The sequence below is a fragment of the Neovison vison genome, chromosome X (genome assembly GCF_020171115.1).
Source record: "Neovison vison isolate M4711 chromosome X, ASM_NN_V1, whole genome shotgun sequence".
Classification (NCBI taxonomy): Eukaryota; Metazoa; Chordata; class Mammalia; order Carnivora; family Mustelidae; genus Neogale; species Neogale vison.
The window spans coordinates 19,079,427-19,097,723 of record NC_058105.1 but is presented as its reverse complement, the minus strand read 5'-3'; the positions used below and the strand labels follow the sequence as shown (position 1 = coordinate 19,097,723).

The 18,297-nt window shown below is 38.5% G+C and overlaps 1 pseudogene; it reads left to right on the top strand.

Annotated features, from left to right (window-relative positions):
* LOC122896502 overlaps positions 1 to 16,857 on the top strand; it is a 41,840-nt pseudogene extending 24,983 nt beyond the window's left edge.
* The last annotated feature ends 1,440 nt before the right edge of the window (positions 16,858 to 18,297 follow it).

Below are 18,297 nucleotides of genomic sequence, written 5' to 3'. Positions count from 1 at the left end.
GACCAGGGAAGCTGGTGGCAAAGACAGAATGGAGGCGTACGCTCTCAGCTCACAGTTGCCATAAACAATGATTACCATCACATTCAGGCCACTGCTCTTTGAACAGAGACCATACAAGTGGCAGATCCAGGGAGACCCCCCACCTTCCTCCACCATGAGGAGTGGTGCAGGAGCATGCTGCAGGAATCTGCTGTGTTTGGAAACTCCAAAAGGGGCCATGTGCCAGAGATAGAAATGATCGGTCACAAGCCTGGTGAGCGGACTGCGGCCAGAGACCAGGGAGACAGAGGAATTGACTGCTTTTCTCTGAGGGTGCACTGAGGAGTGGGACCCCAAGCTCTCGGCTCCTCTGGGGCCAGAGATTGGGAGGCTGCCATCTTAATTCTCCTCCTCCAAAGCTGTACAGAAAGCGTTCAGGGAACAAAAGCTACCAAGAGCAAACCCAAGCAGATTACTTAGCATGGCCCCTGGCAAGGATGGTGCAATTCTGCCTTGGGCAAAGACATTTGAGAATCACTGCAATAGGCCTCTCCCCCAAAAGATCAGTAAGAACATCCAGCCAAGACCGAGTTCACTGATCAATGAGAACCACAGAACTCCAGAGCTAGGGGAATGCAGCACATAGGATTCATGGCTTTTTCCCCATGATTCTTTAGTCTTCCAAAGTTAATATTTTTAAATTTTATTTCTTTCTTTTTTTTTAAAGATTTTATTTATTTATTTGGCAGAGAGAGATCACAAGTAGGCAGAGAGGCAGGCAGAGAGAGAGAGGAGGAAGCAGGCTCCCCGGTGAGCAGAGATCCCAATGCGGGACTCGATCCCAGGACCCTGAGATCATGACCCGAGCCGAAGGCAGCGGCTTAACCCACTGAGCCACCCAGGCGCCCAAATTTTATTTCTTTCTTATTGTATTTTTCCTCTTCCCGATTTTAACTTTTTTGAACTATTTTTTTCTTTATTTATTTTTTATTTTTTATAAACATATAATACATTTTTATCCCCGGGGTACAGGTATGTGAATCGCCAGGTTTACACACTTCACAGCACTCACCATAGCACATACCCTCCCCAATGTCCATAAGCCACCCCCCTCTCCCAAACCCCCTCCCCCCAGCAACCCTCAGTTTGTTTTGTGAGATTAAGAGTCACTTATGGTTTATCTCCCTCCCAATCCCATTTTGTTTCATTTATTCTTCTAACTTTTTTAAACTATTTTATCTTAGCAATACCTTTTGAAAATATTTTTAAAATTTTCATTGTTATAGTCATATTCTATCCCTCCATTATATTTAATCTTATTTTTGTAAGCATATAAGTTTTTATTTCTTTTAAATTTTGGGGTACAGTTTCTTCTAGCAGATCAAAATATACCCTAAATCTAGCATATGGCTTTGTTCTAGTCTCCAGCCTGATCACAGTCTCTCCTTTTTTTTCTTTTTTCTTTCTCAACCAAATTCTTAATGTATCAATTCCTTTTTTAGAATCTTTTTTCATTTTCGTATATACAGTCATTTTCCCTCCCTAGATCATGTTTACCCCCCTTTTTTATATATATTTAAGTTTTTCTTAAAAATTTGGAAAGGCAGTTTCTTCTAACAGACCAAAATACACCCAAAATCAAGTGTGTGTCTCTGTTCTATTCATCAGCCTAATTATATTTTCTTTCTTCTATATTCTACCCCAAGTTTTGGGTCTCTTCTGATTTGTTAAGTGTATATATTTCTGGGGTCACTGCTACCCTTTTAGTATTTTGTTCTCTCGTTCATCTATTCTTATCTGGATAAAATGACAAGGTGGAAAAACTCACCTCAAAAAGAAAAAAAAGAACAAGAGGCAGTACCAATGGCTAGGGGCCTAATCAATATGGACATTAGTAAGATGTCAGAACCAGAGATCAGAATGATGATTATCAAGATGCTATCTGGGCTTGAAAAAAGCATAGAAGATACTAGAGAATCCCCTTTTGGAGAAACAAAAGACTTTCTGGAGAAATAAAAGAACTAAAATCTAACCAAGTTGAAATCAAAAAAGCTATAAATGGAGTACAATAAAAAATGGAGGCTCCCACTGTCACAATAAATGAGGCAGAAGAGAGAATTAGTGATATAGAAGCCCAAATAATGGAGAATAAAGAAGCTGGAAAAAAAAGAGAGATGAATAACTACAGGATGATGAAAAGAGAAATCAAGAGATAAGTGATACCATAAGATGAAACAATATTAGAAAATTGGGATCCCAAAACAAGAAGAAAGAGGGGGCAGAAGGTATATTGGAGCAAATTATAGCAGAGAGTTTCCCTAATTTGGGGATGGGAACAAACATCAAAATCCAGGAGGCACAAAGAATCCCCCTCAAAATCAATAAAATAAGTCAATACCCCATCATCTAATAGTAAAACTTTCAAGTCTCAGTGACAAAGAGAAAATCCTGAAAGCAGCTCAAGACAAGAGGTTTGTAATATGCCACAGTATAAATATTAGATTGGCAGCAGACCTATCCACAGAGATCTGGCAGGGCAGGCCAAAAAGGACTGGCATGATATACTCAGAGCTCTAAATGAGAAAAATACACAGCCAAGAATATGATATCCAGCTAGGCTGTTATTGAAAATAGAAGGAGAGATAAAAAGCTTCAAGGGCAAACAAAAACTAAAACAATTTGCAAACACCAAATCAGCCCTACAATAAATATTCAAAGGGGTCCTTTAAGCAAAAAGGGAGCCTAAAAGTAACAGAACATAAAGGAACAGAGACAATGTACAGTAACACTCACCTTACAGGCAATACAATAGCACTAAATTCATATCTTGCAATAGTTACCCTGAATGTAAATGGGCTAAATGCCCCAATCAAAAGACACAGGGTATCAGAATGGATAAAAAAAAAACAAGACCCATTAAACAAGATGGGATAGGGAGGGAGACAAACCATAAGTGACTCTTAATCTCACGAAACAAACTGTGGGTTGCTGGGGGGAGGGGGGTTGGGAGAAGGGGATAGGGTTATGGACATTGGGGAGGGTATGTGCTTTTGGGTAAATTGGAAGGGGAGGTGAACCATGAGAGACTATGGACTCTGAAAAACAATCTGAGGGGTTTGAAGTGGCGGGGGGGTGGGAGGTTGGGGTACCAGGTGGTGGGTATTATAGAGGGCACAGCTTGCATGGAGCACTGGGTGTGGTGAAAAAATAATGAATACTCTTTTTCTGAAAATAAATAAATTGGAAAAAAAAAAGACCCATTGATATGCTGCCTGCAAGACACTCATGTTAGACCCAAAGACACCTCCAGATTGAAAGTGAGGTTGTGGAAAACAATTTACCATATTAATGGACATCAAAAGAAAGCTGGGGTGGCAATCCTTATATCAGATCAATTAGATTTTTTTTAATTTTCTCAATTTATTTATTTTCAGAAAAACAGTATTCATTATTTTTTCACCACACCCAGTGATCAATTAGATTTTAAGCCAAAAACTATAATAAGAGATAAGGAATGACATTATATCATACTTAAAGGGTCTGTCCAACAAGAAGATCTAAGTATTTTATATATCTATGGCCCTAACATTTGAGCAGCCAATTATATAAACCAATTGATAACAAAACCAAAGAAATGCACCAACAATAATACGATAATAGTAATGGACTTTAACACCTACCTCACTGCAATGGAGACATCATCTCAGGAAAAGATCAACAAAGAAACAAAGGCTTTAAATGACACGCTGGACCAGATGGACATCACAAACATATTCGGAATATTCCATCCCAAAACAACAGAATATACATTCTTCTCTAGTGCACATGGAACATTCTCCAGAATAGATAACATCCTGAGTTACAAATCAGGTCTCAACTGGTACCAAAAGATTCAGATCATACCCCGCATATAGTCAGACCATGATGATTTGAAATGAGAACTCAACAAGAGGAAAGTTGGAAAGAACGCAAATACATGGAGGCTAACAAGCATCCTACTAAAGAATGAATGGGTCAACCAGGAAATTAAAGAAGAATTGAAAAAAATCATGGAAACAAAGGAAAATGAAAACACAACTATTCAAAATCTGTGGGACACAGCAAAGGCGGTCCTGAGAGGAAAGTATATAGCAATACAAGCCTTTCTCAGGAAACAAGAAAGGTTTCAAGTACACAACCTAACCCTACACCTAAAGGAGCTAGAAAAAGAACAACAAAGAAAGCCTAAATCCGCAGAAGAGAAATCATAAAGATCAGAACAGAAACCAATGAAATAGAAATCAAAAGAACAGTAGAACAAATCAATAAAACTAGGAGCTGGTTTTTGGAAAGAATTAATAAGATTGATAAACCCTTAACCAGAATTATCTAAAAGAAAAGAAAAGGGACACAAATAAATATAATCATGAATGAAAGAGGAGAGATCACAACCAAACCAAAGAAATACAAACAATTATATGAACACATTATGAACAACTATACGCCAGCAAATCTGACAATCTGGAAGAAATGGATGCATTCCTAGAGACATATAAACTACCAAAACTGAACCAGGAAGATATAGAAAATCTGAACAGACCCACAACCAGAAAGGAGATTGAAGCAGTCATCAAAAATCTCCCAACAAACAAGAGCCTGGGCCCAGACGGCTTTCCAGGGGAATTCTACAAACATTAAAGGAGAATTAATACCTATTCTCCTGAAACTGTTCCAAAAGATAGAAACGGAAGGAAAACTTCCAGGCTCATTTTCTGAGGCTAGCATTACCTTGATCCCAGAACCAGACAAAGACCTCTTCAAAAAGGAGAACTATAGACAAATATCCCTGATGAACATGGCTGTAAAAATTCTCACCAAAATACTAGCCATAGGATCCAACAGTACATTAAAAGGATTATTCACCACAACCAGGTGGGATTTATTCCTGGGCTGCAAGCTTGGTTCAACATTCACAAATAAAGCAATGTGACACAATACATTAATAAAAGAAAGAACAAGAACCATATGATACTCTCAGTAGATGCTGAAAAAGCATTTGACAAAGTACAGCATCCTTTCTTGATCAAAACTCCTCACAGTGTGGGCATAAAGGGTGCATACCTCAATATCATCAAAGCTATCACTGAAAAACCCACAGTGAATATCATTATCAATGGGAAAAAACTGAGAGCTTTTCCCCTAAGGTCAGGAACATGGCAGAGCTTACCACTATCACCACTGCTATTCACCATAGTACTAGAATCCCTAGCCTTAGCAGTCAGACATCAAAAAGAAATAAAAGGCATCCAAATCGGCAAAGAAACTCTCCCTCTTTGCAGATGATATGATATTTTATGTGGAAAACACAAAAGACTCCACTCCAAAACTGCTAGAACTCATACAGAAATTTAGTAAAATATCAGGATATAAAATCAATGCATAGAAATCAGGTGCATCATAAGATACCTAGGAATATGAGGAGAACACAGGCAGCAACCTCTTCGACCTCAACTGCAGCAACATCTTCCTAGGAACATCGCCAAAGGCAAGGGAAGCAAGGACAAAAATGAACTACTGGGATTTCATCAAGATCAAAAGCTTTTGCACAGCAAAGGAAACAGTTAACAAAACCAAAAGACAACTGACAGAATAGGAGAAGATATTTGCAAACGACGTATCAGATAAAGGGCTAGTGTCCAAAATCTATAAAGAACTTAGCAAACTCAACACCCAAAGAATAAATAATCCAATCAAGAAATGGGCAGAAGACATGAACAGACATTTCTGCAAAGAAGACATCCAGATGGCCAACAGACACATGAAAAAGTGCTCCACATCACTTGGCATCAGGGAAATACAAATCAAAACCACAATGAGATATCACCTCACACCAGTCAGAATAGCTAAAATTAACAAGTCAGGAAATGACAGATGCTGGGGAGGATGTGGAGAAAGGGGAACCCTCCTACACTGTTGGTGGGAATGCAAGCTGATGCAACCACTCTGGAAAACAGCATGGAGGTTCCTCAAAATGTTGAAAATAGAACTACCCTGCGACCCAGCAATTGCACTACTGGGTATTTACCCTAAAGATACAAACATAGTGATCCGAAGGGGCACGTGCACCCAAATGTTTATACCAGCAATGTCCACAATAGCCAACCTATGGAAATAACCTAGATGTCCATGAACAGATGAATGGATAAAGAAGAGGTGGTATATATACACAATGGAATACTATGCAGCCATCAAAAGAAATGAAATCTTGCCATTTGTGACAACATGGATGGAACTAGAGCGTACCATGCTTAGCAAAATAAGTCAAGTGGAGAAAGACAACTATCATATGATCTCCCTGATATGAGGAAGTGGTGATGCAACATGAGGGCTTAAGGGGGTAGGAGAAGAATCCATGAAACAAGATGGGATTGGGAGGGAGACAAACCATAAGTGACTCTTAATCTCACAAAACAAACTGAGGGTTGTTGGGGAGAGGGGGTTTGGGAGAGGGGAGTGGGGTTATGGACATTGGGGAGGGTATGTGCTATGGTGAGTGCTGTGAAGTATGTAAACGTGGCGATTCACATACCTGTATCCCTGGGATAAAAATACATTATATGTTTATAAAAAATATTTAAAAATTAAAAAATAATAATAATTTTTAAGAAGATACCTAGGAATAAACCTAACCAAAGATGCAAAGGACCTGCACCCTGAAAACTATAGAACATTTATGAAAGAAATTGAGAAAGACACAAAGAAATGGAAAAACGTTCCATGCTCATGTACTGGAAGAATGAATATTGTGAAAATGTCTATGCTTCCTAGAGCAATCCACACATTTAATGCAATCTCTATCAAAAAACCATCACCTTTTTTCAAAGAAATGGAACAAATAATCCTAAAATATATTTGAAACCAGAAAAGACCCTGAATGTTGAAAAAGAAAAACAAAGTTGTCAGCATCACAAATTCAGACTTCAAGCTCTATTACAAAGCTGAATATAATCATCAAGATAGTATCGTACTGGTACAAAAACAGACACGTGGATCAATGGAAAAGAATAGAGAGCCCAGAAATAGACCCTCAACCCTATGGTCAACTAATCTTCGACAAAGCAGGAAAGAATGTCCAATAGAAAAAAAGTCTCTTCAACAAATGTTGTTGGGAAAATTGGACAGCCACATGCAGAAAAATGAAACTGGGCCATTTCCATACACCACACACAAAAATAGACTCAAAATGGATGAAAGACCTCAATGTGAGACAGGAATCCATCAAAACCCTTGAGGAGAACACAGGCAGCAACCTCTTTGACCTCAGCTGCAGCAACTTCTTCGTAGAAACATCACCAAAGCAAAGGAAGCAAGGGAAAAAATGAAATTTTGGGACTTCATCAAGATAAAAAGCTTTTGCACAGCAAAGGAAACAGTCAACAAACCAAAAGACAACTGACAGAATGGGAGAAGATATTTGCAAATGACATATCAGATAAATGGCTAAAATCCAAAATCTATAAAGAACTTACCAAACTCAACACCTAAAGAACAAATAATCCAATCAAGAAATGAGCAGAAGACATGAACATATATTTCTGCAAAGAAGACATCCAAATGGCCAACAGGCATGTGAAAAAGTTTTCAAGATAACTTGTCACCGGGGAAATACAAATCAAAAGCGCAGTGAGATACCACCTCACACCAGTCAGAATGACTAAAATTAACCAGTCAGAAACAACAGGTGTTGGTGAGGAGGCAGAGAAAGGGGAACCCTCCTACATAGTTGGTGGGAATGCAAGCTGGTGCAGCCACTCCAAAACAGTATGGAGGTTCCTCAAAAAGTTGGAAATAGAGCTACCCTATGACTCAGCAATCACACTAATGGGTATTTACCCTAAAGTTATAAATATAGTGATCCAAAGATGCACTTGCATCCCAGTGTTTATAGTAGCAATGTCCACAATAGCCAAACTATGGACAGAACCTAGATGTTCACCAACAGATGAATGGATAAACAGATGAATGGATAAAGATTATGTGAGATACATACTTATTTTGCTTAGCATGATACCCTCTAGATCCACATATATATAATGGAATACTATGCAACCATAAAAAAGAAATCTTGCCATTTGCAATGACATGGATGGAACTAGAGGGTATCATGCTAAGCAAAATAAGTGAATCAGAGAAATATAATTATCATATCATCTCTCTGATATGAGGAATTTGAGAGGCAGGGTACAGATTTGTGGAGGGAAGGAGGAAAAAAATAAAACAAGATGGGACCAGAGAAGGAGACAAACCATAAGAGACTCTCAATCTCAGGAAACAAACTGAGGGTTGCTGGGGAGAAAGAGAAGGATAGGATGGCTAAGTGATGGACACTGGGGAGGGTATGTACTATGGGGAATGCTGTGAAGTGTATAAGACTGATGAATCACAGACCTGTACCCCCAAAACAAATAATACATTTTATGTTAATAAATAAAAAAAGAAAGAAAGATAACTAGGCTTGTAGCTATAAGATTTGGAAGCCATGAATACAAAGAATTATACAGAGTCATATAGCCAGATATGACCATCTATGGAAAGAGTAAAGTTATAGGAATTAGGAAGGAATATATAATGGTCATATGAGTCTTTCAAAAGCAATCCTATTCTTGCATTTTACCAGATATGTGACATCATTACCATTTACCAAATACATGGCATCACTGACATATGATTGTTTTAGCCAACTAAACACAAATAAGAGACTTACATCACTTGCAAGCAGAAGCTTAAATATGCAATGCATGATTCAACATGCCTCTTTTCTCCTGCCTTAGCAATCACTAAAACATGCATCAAAAAGAATATTAATCAGTCTGAGTCCCTAGGTTACTTCAGTGAGCAGAGACCCACTGCTGATAGATTTGTAGCATGATCAAGAAATATACTTTTGCTGTTTCAAGCCATTCAAAAGTTGAGGGTTGTTTGTTGACATAGAGTAACCTACCTTATCTTGAATAGTACAGAAATTTTAGAAATGAATATATTTAGAGGTCAGAAATATATGCATTTCTGCATATATTGGTGAAACTGAAGATATCCAAGCAGGGATATCTTGAGGGAGCTGAAATAATACAAAAATTATAAAAAAGGTGAGGGGTGAATTAAAAGAAAATGAATCTTAGAAGCCAGGGAACTAAAAATTTCAAGAGGTGAGAATTATAAAAAGTGTTAGATAAAATTAATTAAAGAGAAAAAACAGTGGATTCAGCCATTAGTAGTACAGTGGGTCATTTTCTAATAGGTTCCGTTGTGTGATGGAAACAAACTGTGAGTTGACTTACTCATCTTAAATTTTTTAAATTTAATTTAATTTTTTTCAGTGTTCCAAGATTCGTTATGTACCACACCCAGTGCTTCATGCCATACATGCCCTCCTTAATACTCACCACCAGGCTCACCCATGGCCCCACCCCACCCCCAAAAAACCTCAGTTTGTTTCTCAGAGTCCACAGTCTCTCGTGGTTTGTGTTTACTCATCTTGTATAATTGATACTTCATACTCTTTGACTAGTACCTCTCCATTTCTCCTTCCTCACATCCCTGGCAGCCATCATTCTATTCTCTGCTTGTATGATTTTGACTATTTTATGTTCTTCATGTAAGCAGTATCATGTTAATATTTGTCTCTCTGTGCCTGGCTTACTTCACTTAGCATTAATACCTTCTGGGTTTATCCATGTGGTCACAAGTAGCAGGATTTCCTTCTTTTTTAAACTGATTAATATTCCACTGTATATGTATGTTACCAGATTCAGATTCTTGCGCCTGACAACCATAAAATTGAAGCTGGACCCCAGGATCAAAGGCACAGGTAAGGCTTTATTGGAGCTACAATTTGAGTTGAAGGAAGACAGATCAACAATAGAGAATAGTTAGGCTTGTCTCCCTAAACAGAGGGGAGACTCTGTTTATATATAGAAAGTTGCCTCCTCCTGATTGGTTGGAAAGCAACTCAGGGAGATCATTGGTGCTTTCTGGAGCTCAGTGTACCCTTTTATGTCTGATTTGTATCTGGCCTGCATTCTTGGGGCATCCAGTTCTGCTGTGCAATAGAAGCAGTTTAACCACAACTGCCAACAAAAAGCACACTAGACGTACAATGTTTTTCACTTGGAGCTTGTTCCTATGAACCCTAACTGCCTCATATATGCCACATTTTCTTTATACCACATTTTCTTTATCCATTCATCAACCAGTGGGTATTTAGTTTGCTTCCATGTTTTGGCTATTGTGAATAATGTCACAATGAACATGAAGTGCAAATATCTCTTTGAGATCCTGATTTAAATTCCTTTGGATATAGAAATTGGAATTTCTGGATCATTAGCCCTTGAGATCTACCATTCCACATAAAGCCTATAGTTAACAATAGTATTATATGCTATAAACTTGCTTACAAATTATATTATTATTAATAATAACAACAATAATAATAAATAAAGAGGGCAGGAAGAAATTTTTGGAGGCGATGTTTATGGATTAGGTTGTGGTGATGGTTTCACAGGTATGTACTTACCTCCAAACTCATTAAGTTGTATACACTATATATGTACAGCTTATTGTATGACAATCATGCCTCAATAAAGTATATTTTTTAAAAGGTGCATTGAATTTAGGACCTAACAGGAAGTGTGGAAGTAGAGTTAAGTAGTGACAATAATGCTAACTTAAAAACTTGGTGAGAAAGGGAAGTTGCTTAACCAACCAGTGCTCTGCCTCCCTTTTGATAAGCATGGTTCCTTCTCTCTCTTTCCATCTGTCTTTCCTTATTCTCTTCCTCCATATTCCCCTAGTTTTACTCCCTAGATCTTTCCCCTAGATGTCTCTTCTTTCCCTTGGCCTTCTCTGAACTCCTATTTCTCTCTGCCATGTCTTCTTCCTCATAATTATGATATCATAGATTCTCCAGTTGTATACTGGGCCCAGTTCAGACTGTGGTCCAATACAGGAAATCTGTCTCCTGTACTGCTGACCGGGCTGAAATTGAATGTTGCATCAATGTGGGAGTGAGCTCACTAATTCATAAAACTGCTCTTCTGTCATATTAGATAACTTTAGTTATCTAGACAGAAAACCTGTCCTCCTACTCAGCTGAAATATGCCTCCCTTTCACTTTCTTCCAGTCCTCATTCTACCCTCATTTGCCACAACACAATTATTCTATTCTGTATCTCATTCTTGAAACTGACACTGTCTTTTCTCTCCATCTTTTATTCTTACCTCTCACTTTCTGTTGTCTCTCAGCAATGGCCCTGAACTAGGAACTAAACATAAATTTTGTGCTTGATATCTTTAGTTTCACCGATGGTTGGATAAATTGGCCCTACTTTTTAAAATATATGTATATTGAGGCACCTGGGTGGCTCAGTGGGTTAAAGTCTCTGCCTTTGGCTCAGGTCATGATCCCGGGGTCCTGAGATCGAGCCCCGCATCGTGCTCTCTGCTCAGCAGGGAGCCTGCTTCCTCCTCTCTTTCTGCCTGCCTCCCTGCCTACTTGTGATCTCTGTCTGTCAAATAAATAAATAAATAAAATCTTTTAAAAAAATAAATAAAATAAAATATATGTAAATATAAATATAGATACATGTAGGCATCAGTGTTCAGGAGATCTATGTATTCAGAACACGTTTCTAGCTCCGAAAACAACTTAGAATAATGTATATTTAAACTAGTTCTTGTGTAGCAAGTCATATAAAGAAGTGTTAAGCATCTTCTTTAAAAAAAAGTATTTTTCAGTTCACAAAGAGAAAGATAGGCTGAACACTTTAAAATCATCTGTTTTGGTTCACAAAAAAACAATATTAAAGTTTATTTTATTTTTTTAAAATTTATTTTGACTGTTCTAGAATTCATTGTTTATGCACCATACCCAGTGTTCCATGCAATATGTGCCCTCCACAATACGCACCACCAGGCTCACCCAACCTACCACCCCAGTCCCCTCCAAAACCCTCAGTTAGTTTCTCAGAGTCCACAATCTTTCATGGTTCGTCTCCCCATCCAATTTCCCTCAAATCCCTTCTCCTTTCCACCTCCCCATGTCCTCCGTGTTATTCCTTATGCTCCACAAATAAGCGAAACAATATGATAATTGACTCTCCTGCCTGACTTAAATTTACTTTTTACTTATGTATGGCCCCTGACTGACATGTGGGAGTTGAATCAATTACCCTCAGTAGGTTCAATTAAAAGAGTGAAGGATCCTGGAGGACATCACTTAACACTGCACTTCTTTAAATTCTTCTCCTTGTTCTTCTCAAATGCTGAAGCCTTAGCTTGAATGAGCTATCCTGTTGTGGTTTTTTTTTTTTTCTCTCCCAATTTATTTATTTTCAGAAAAACAGTATTCATTATTTTTTCACCACACCCAGTGCTCCATGCAAGCTGTGCCCTCTATAATACCCACCACCTGGTACCCCAACCTCCCACCCCCCCGCCACTTCAAACCCCTCAGACTGTTTTTCAGAGTCCATAGTCTCTCATGGTTCACCTCCCCTTCCAATTTACCCAAATTCCCTACTACTCTCTAACGCCCCTTGTCCTCCATGCTATTGGTTATGCTCCACAAATGAGTGAAACCATATGATAATTGACTCTCTCTGCTTGACTGATTTCACTCAGCATAATCTCTTCCAGTCCCGTCCATGTTGCTACAAAAGTTGGATATTCGTCCTTTCTGATGGAGGCATAATACTCCATAGTGTATATGGACCACATCTTCCTTATCCATTCATCCGTTGAAGGGCATCTTGGTTCTTTCCATAGTTTGGCGACTGTGGCCATTGCTGCTATAAACATTGGGGTACAGATGGCCCTTCTTTTCACGACATCTGTATCTTTGGGGTAAATACCCAGGAGTGCAATTGCAGGGTCGTAGGGAAGCTCTATTTTTAATTTCTTGAGGAATCTCCACACTGTACTCCAAAGAGGCTGCACCAAAACCACATTGAGATATCACCTTACACCAGTTAGAATGGCCAAAATTAACAAAACAGGAAACAACATGTGTTGGAGAGGATGTTGTGTTTTTTTTTTAATTTATTTTTTATTTTCAGCATAATAGTATTCATTATTTTTGCACCACACCCTGTGCTCCATGCAATCCATGCCCTCTATAATACCCACCACCTGGTACCCGGACCTCCCACCCCCCACCCCTTCAAAACCCTCACATTGTTTTTCAGAGTCCATAGTCTCTCATGGTTCACCTCCCCTTCCAATTTCCCCCAACTCCCTTCTCCTCTCTATCTCCCCATGTCCTCCATGCTATTTGTTATGCTCCACAAATAAGTGAAACCATATGATAATTGACTCTCTCTGCTTGACTTATTTCACTCAGCATAATCTCTTCCAGTCCCGTCCATGTTGCTACAAAAGTTGGGTATTCGTCCTTTCTGATGGAGGCATAATACTCCATAGTGTATATGGACCACATCTTCCTTATCCATTCGTCCACTGAAGGGTTCTTTCCACAGTTTGGCGACCATGGCCATTGCTGCTATAAACATTGGGGTACAGATGGCCCTTCTTTTCACGACATCTGTATCTTTGGGGTAAATACCCAAGAGTGCAATGGCAGGGTCATAGGCAAGCTCTATTTTTAATTTCTTGAGGAATCTCCACACTGTTCTCCAAAGTGGCTGCACCAACTTGCATTCCCACCAACAGTGGAAGAGGGTTTCCCTTTCTCCACATCCCTCCAACACATGTTGTTTCCTGTCTTGCTAATTTTGGCCATTCTAACTGGTGTAAGGTGATATCTCAATGTAGTTTTAATTTGCATCTCCCTGAGGGCTAGTGATGATGATCATTTTTTCATGTGTCTGATAGCCATTTGTATGTCTTCATTGGAGAAGTGTCTGTCCATATCTTCTGCCCATTTTTTGATATGATTTTCTGTTTCATGTGGGTTGAGTTTGAGGAGTTCATTATAGATCCTGGATATCAACCTTTTTTCTGTACTGTCATTTGCAAATATCTTCTCCCATTCCGTGGGTTGCCTCTTTGTTTTCTTGACTGTTTCCTTTGCTGTGCAGAAGCTTTTGATTTTGATGAAGTCCCAAAAGTTCATCTTCGCTTTTGTTTCCTTTGTCTTTGGAGACATATCTTGAAAGAAGTTGCTGTGGCTGATATCGAAGAGATTACTGCCTATGTTCTCCTCTAGGATTCTGATGGATTCCTGTCTCACACTGAGGTGTTTTACCCATTTTGAGTTTATCTTTGTGTACAGTGTAAGAGAATGGTCGAGTTTCATTCTTCTACATATAGCTGCCCAGTTTTCCTAGCACCATTTATTGAAGAGACTGTCTTTTTTCCACTGTATATTTTTTCCTGTTTTGTTGAAGATTATTTGACCATAGAGTTGAGGGTCCATATCTGGGCTCTCTACTCTGTTCCACTGGTCTATGTGTCTGTTTTTATGCCAGTACCATGCTGTCTTGGTGATCACAGCTTTGTAGTAAAGCTTGAAATCAGGTAACGTGATGCCCCCCATTTTATTTTTGTTTTTCAACATTTCCTTAGCGATTCAGGGTCTCTTCTGATTCCATACAAATTTTAGGATTATTTGCTCCAGCTCTTTGAAGAATGCCAGTGGAATTTTGATCGGAATAGCATTAAAAGTATAGATTGCTCTAGGCAGTATAGACATTTTAACAATGTTTATTCTTCCAATCCAAGAGCATGGAATGGTCTTCCATCTTTTTGTGTCTTCTTCAATTTCTTTCATGAGTGTTCTGTAGTTCCTCAAGTACAGCTCCTTTACCTCTTTGGTTAGGTTTATTCCCAGGTATCTTATGGTTCTTGGTGCTAGAGTAAATGGAATCGATTCTCTAATTTCCCTTTCTGTATTTTCATTATTAGTGTATAAGAAAGCCACTGATTTCTGTACATTGACTTTGTATCCTGCCACGTTGCTGAATTGTTGTATGAGTTCTAGTAGTTTGGGGGTGGAGTCTTTTGGGTTTTCCATATAAAGAATCATGTCATCTGCAAAGAGAGAGAGTTTGACTTCTTCATTACCAATTTGGATACCTTTTATTTCTCTTTGTTGTCTGATTGCTGTTGCTAGGACTTCTAATACTATGTTGAACAAGAGTGGTGAGATTCTGTTGTTCTTGTAAGGGCCTACTGAAAAGAATTCAGAGATGGTGGGAGATCTGTTCCAATACTTAAATGGTTTCTAAAGCTCTTCTCTGACTGAATATTGTTTCTATCATTAGAGCAGAAGGAAAGGTGCTTATAAATGCAACTACTGAATTCCTATATTCCCTTTTATCTTGAAAAGCAACAATAAGGTTAAATTAGGGGAAATCTTAGTTGTATTCCTTCTTTCAGAAACAGTCATCACTTTTATGTCTGAATATATTTATAATTTTCACAGCATTTTCCAACCCATTATTTTGTTAGGACTTCACAGTTCTGTGAGGTAAGAAACATATGCTAAGTGTTTTTTTTAACCGATAGATTTTTTAACCTATAGATTAACCTATAGATAATGAGACTGCAGCTCGCTTAGATTACACAGCAAGTAAATGGTCAAACCAAAACTAAAATGCCCTTACTTCAGTGCTCTTTCCTATGATTCACACTGGTTCTTTGAGTTCTAATTCAGCTACAGGATAGTATAGTTATGCCAGGCAAGGACTGCATGTAATTTCACAAGAAGCAGTTTCCATATTGCTGTGGCTATCCTGACGATCCACCCTGCAGAGGCCAGACTCAAGGTTTTTTTCTACCCGTGGTTTCCACTTGACTGTGATCTTCATTTACTATGGGACAGCAATCTTCATGTAATGTGCCCACACTCTCAATTGTCCCAGGAGGAGGATAAGATCATTTCAGTGTTGTATGGGGCAGTAACACCCATGCTGAACTCATTCATTTATACTCTGAAAAACAAGGATGTTGAAAGATGCCCTAATGAAGGTAGTCAAAGGAAGGATAACCATCTGATGGCTGCAGGTTTCTTGTCCAGCATCCTTTTCAAGGAGTCACCAGTCCTTTGCTCTTTCACAATTGTCCAGAAAACAGAATTGAATAAAAGATTAACCTATCTCAGACCCAATACAATGAAAGTCAGTTATTGTCAAAAGACTCTTCCGTGACAATTTCATCTTTAAGAACATGGATACTGAAGATGGTTCTCTAGTGCATGAATTTATTTTTCACTAATTATAATCATAACCAAGGAAAAGTGGGTGCTAGAAATTGAGATAGAAAGAACAGTTTAGTCTCTGTGGTACCACATAAGGAGGGGAACTGTTCTTTTAAATACAAATGAAACAGTATGCCCTTGCTTATAAACTGCCTCTTCCCAGAGAAGGGATTGCCACAAATACTAGCCACAAATACTAATCCGCTAAGAGCAACAAATTTCACATACTAGCTCTGAAGCAGCTAGGTAGCCATGGTGTTCACCTGATTGGGGGGGAAGAAGATATGGCAGGAAGGCACACTCCACATTCTGCATGGTATGCCATTTATCTTTGTATGTTTGCTGCAATGAGTTTGTAATTTCCAGAATCTGATCACAATGACTTCTAGATCAGCTATTGCTTTGTTTTGTCTACCCTATTACTTCCCTGCCCACAAACAGAAATGAGAGTGTAAAAAGTAAAGAGAGATCTCTGCATATCTTCCAGGGACTTACACTCTGAAAAGGACCAGATGACTGCTGAAAATCTTAGACTAGAGGAATAAGAAATTTATCAAGTTTCAGATGTGCATACCCCATCTATTCTAGGTAACTTCTATGGTATTGCCAAATTGGCTTTCTCCTATTTCCTTCCTTCCTATGGAGTTGGTCTAGCTTACCCAGTACTGACCGAGATTAACGGGTAGAGGTGTGAGATTGTGTTCCAAAGAGGTAGAGCTACAATATATACAGTATATATTTACGTGTTGAAAGCAACAGGGACACCAAGTTGGTTGGTAAATCAACATACATTAGGAAAAGTGGAATTTCAGACATGTGGGGAGCATATGTATATTACAAAGAAAGACTTGTTCAGAGGGCTAGAGTAAGGGATTGCTGTAAGGATCTCAGATCAAAGCAGAGTGAAGCACAGGAATAAAACCTAAGGGGTTAAGAAGATTGAAGAGGGCTGACTTAAGAGGGGAGGTTAACATAAACCCTTGGTTTTCAAACTTTGTGAATCACATGGGGGAATCTTGATGAAATGCAAACTCTGATTCAATAGGTCAGGGTTATTATCTGAAACTCTGGATTTCTAGATTTCTGGCAAGCTTTCAGGTGATTCCAATGCTACCGGTATGTAGACCACACTTTTGAGTATCAGGATTGTGGGCAATCCCACCTAAAAGACACTGATATGGTAGTGTGGATATCAGGTAACAGTTTAATGGGGATGAAGGGAGTGAAAAATTTTATGTAGGTAAAATCACACAAAAGTCCTTAAACATTAAGACATTTTATTTTATAATTCTTTTGCTTTGCTATAACATTGAGAATAAAGAATAAAGCTTCCCACAGAGAACAGATTTCTGCCTTGGATCATTCAGGACTCTATACTTACATGTCAATGATTCAGTGATTTTTTTTTATCCCTAATGATCTTGTTTGCAAAATGACATCCAAACTGGGACTTTCCCAGAGGATAATGAGAAATTTGCTGCATAAACAGGGGCTTGAGAGCCATATTTCTGGCAGCAGGCTAGAAAGGACAAAGCAGTGGCCCAGTAACCTATCATAAATATATGAAACTTATCCACCCTGAAACCATATTACTGCATTTGTATCATATGCAAAACTTAAGGCAAATAATATAAAGAGCTCTATTCCACTCAGTACTAAAGATACTTTCTTGTAATAGTAGCCAGTATTTACAAAACACTTAGCAATTTATATATTATTTTCACAGGTATTATCACATTTCACACTCACAGCAAGCCTATAAGATAGATAAAGCAAATATTAGCCCCACTTTCAGAACAGAAAAGAGATTCAGAGAAGTCAAAGGGTTTACTAAAGGGCACAACTTACACTCAGGTATCTTGACTATAAATCCAGTGAAGCTTCCATGGTACATCTAAGGCTGTGCCTTAAGGTAAATTGTAATGCAAATTGATTGCCATTCATTTTGGTGGCATGTTTAAGTACTCTAATCAAACAGGTGAAAAATTCATATGGGTCATAAAGTGAAATGCTAAACCAAGAAATATGGGATCTGCATGAGGAGTATATTACTTGTTTCATCCCATCTACCAATAAACATAGGAATGCTGCCTTTCTTGTCAATTTCTATGTCATTCAGTCTTTGG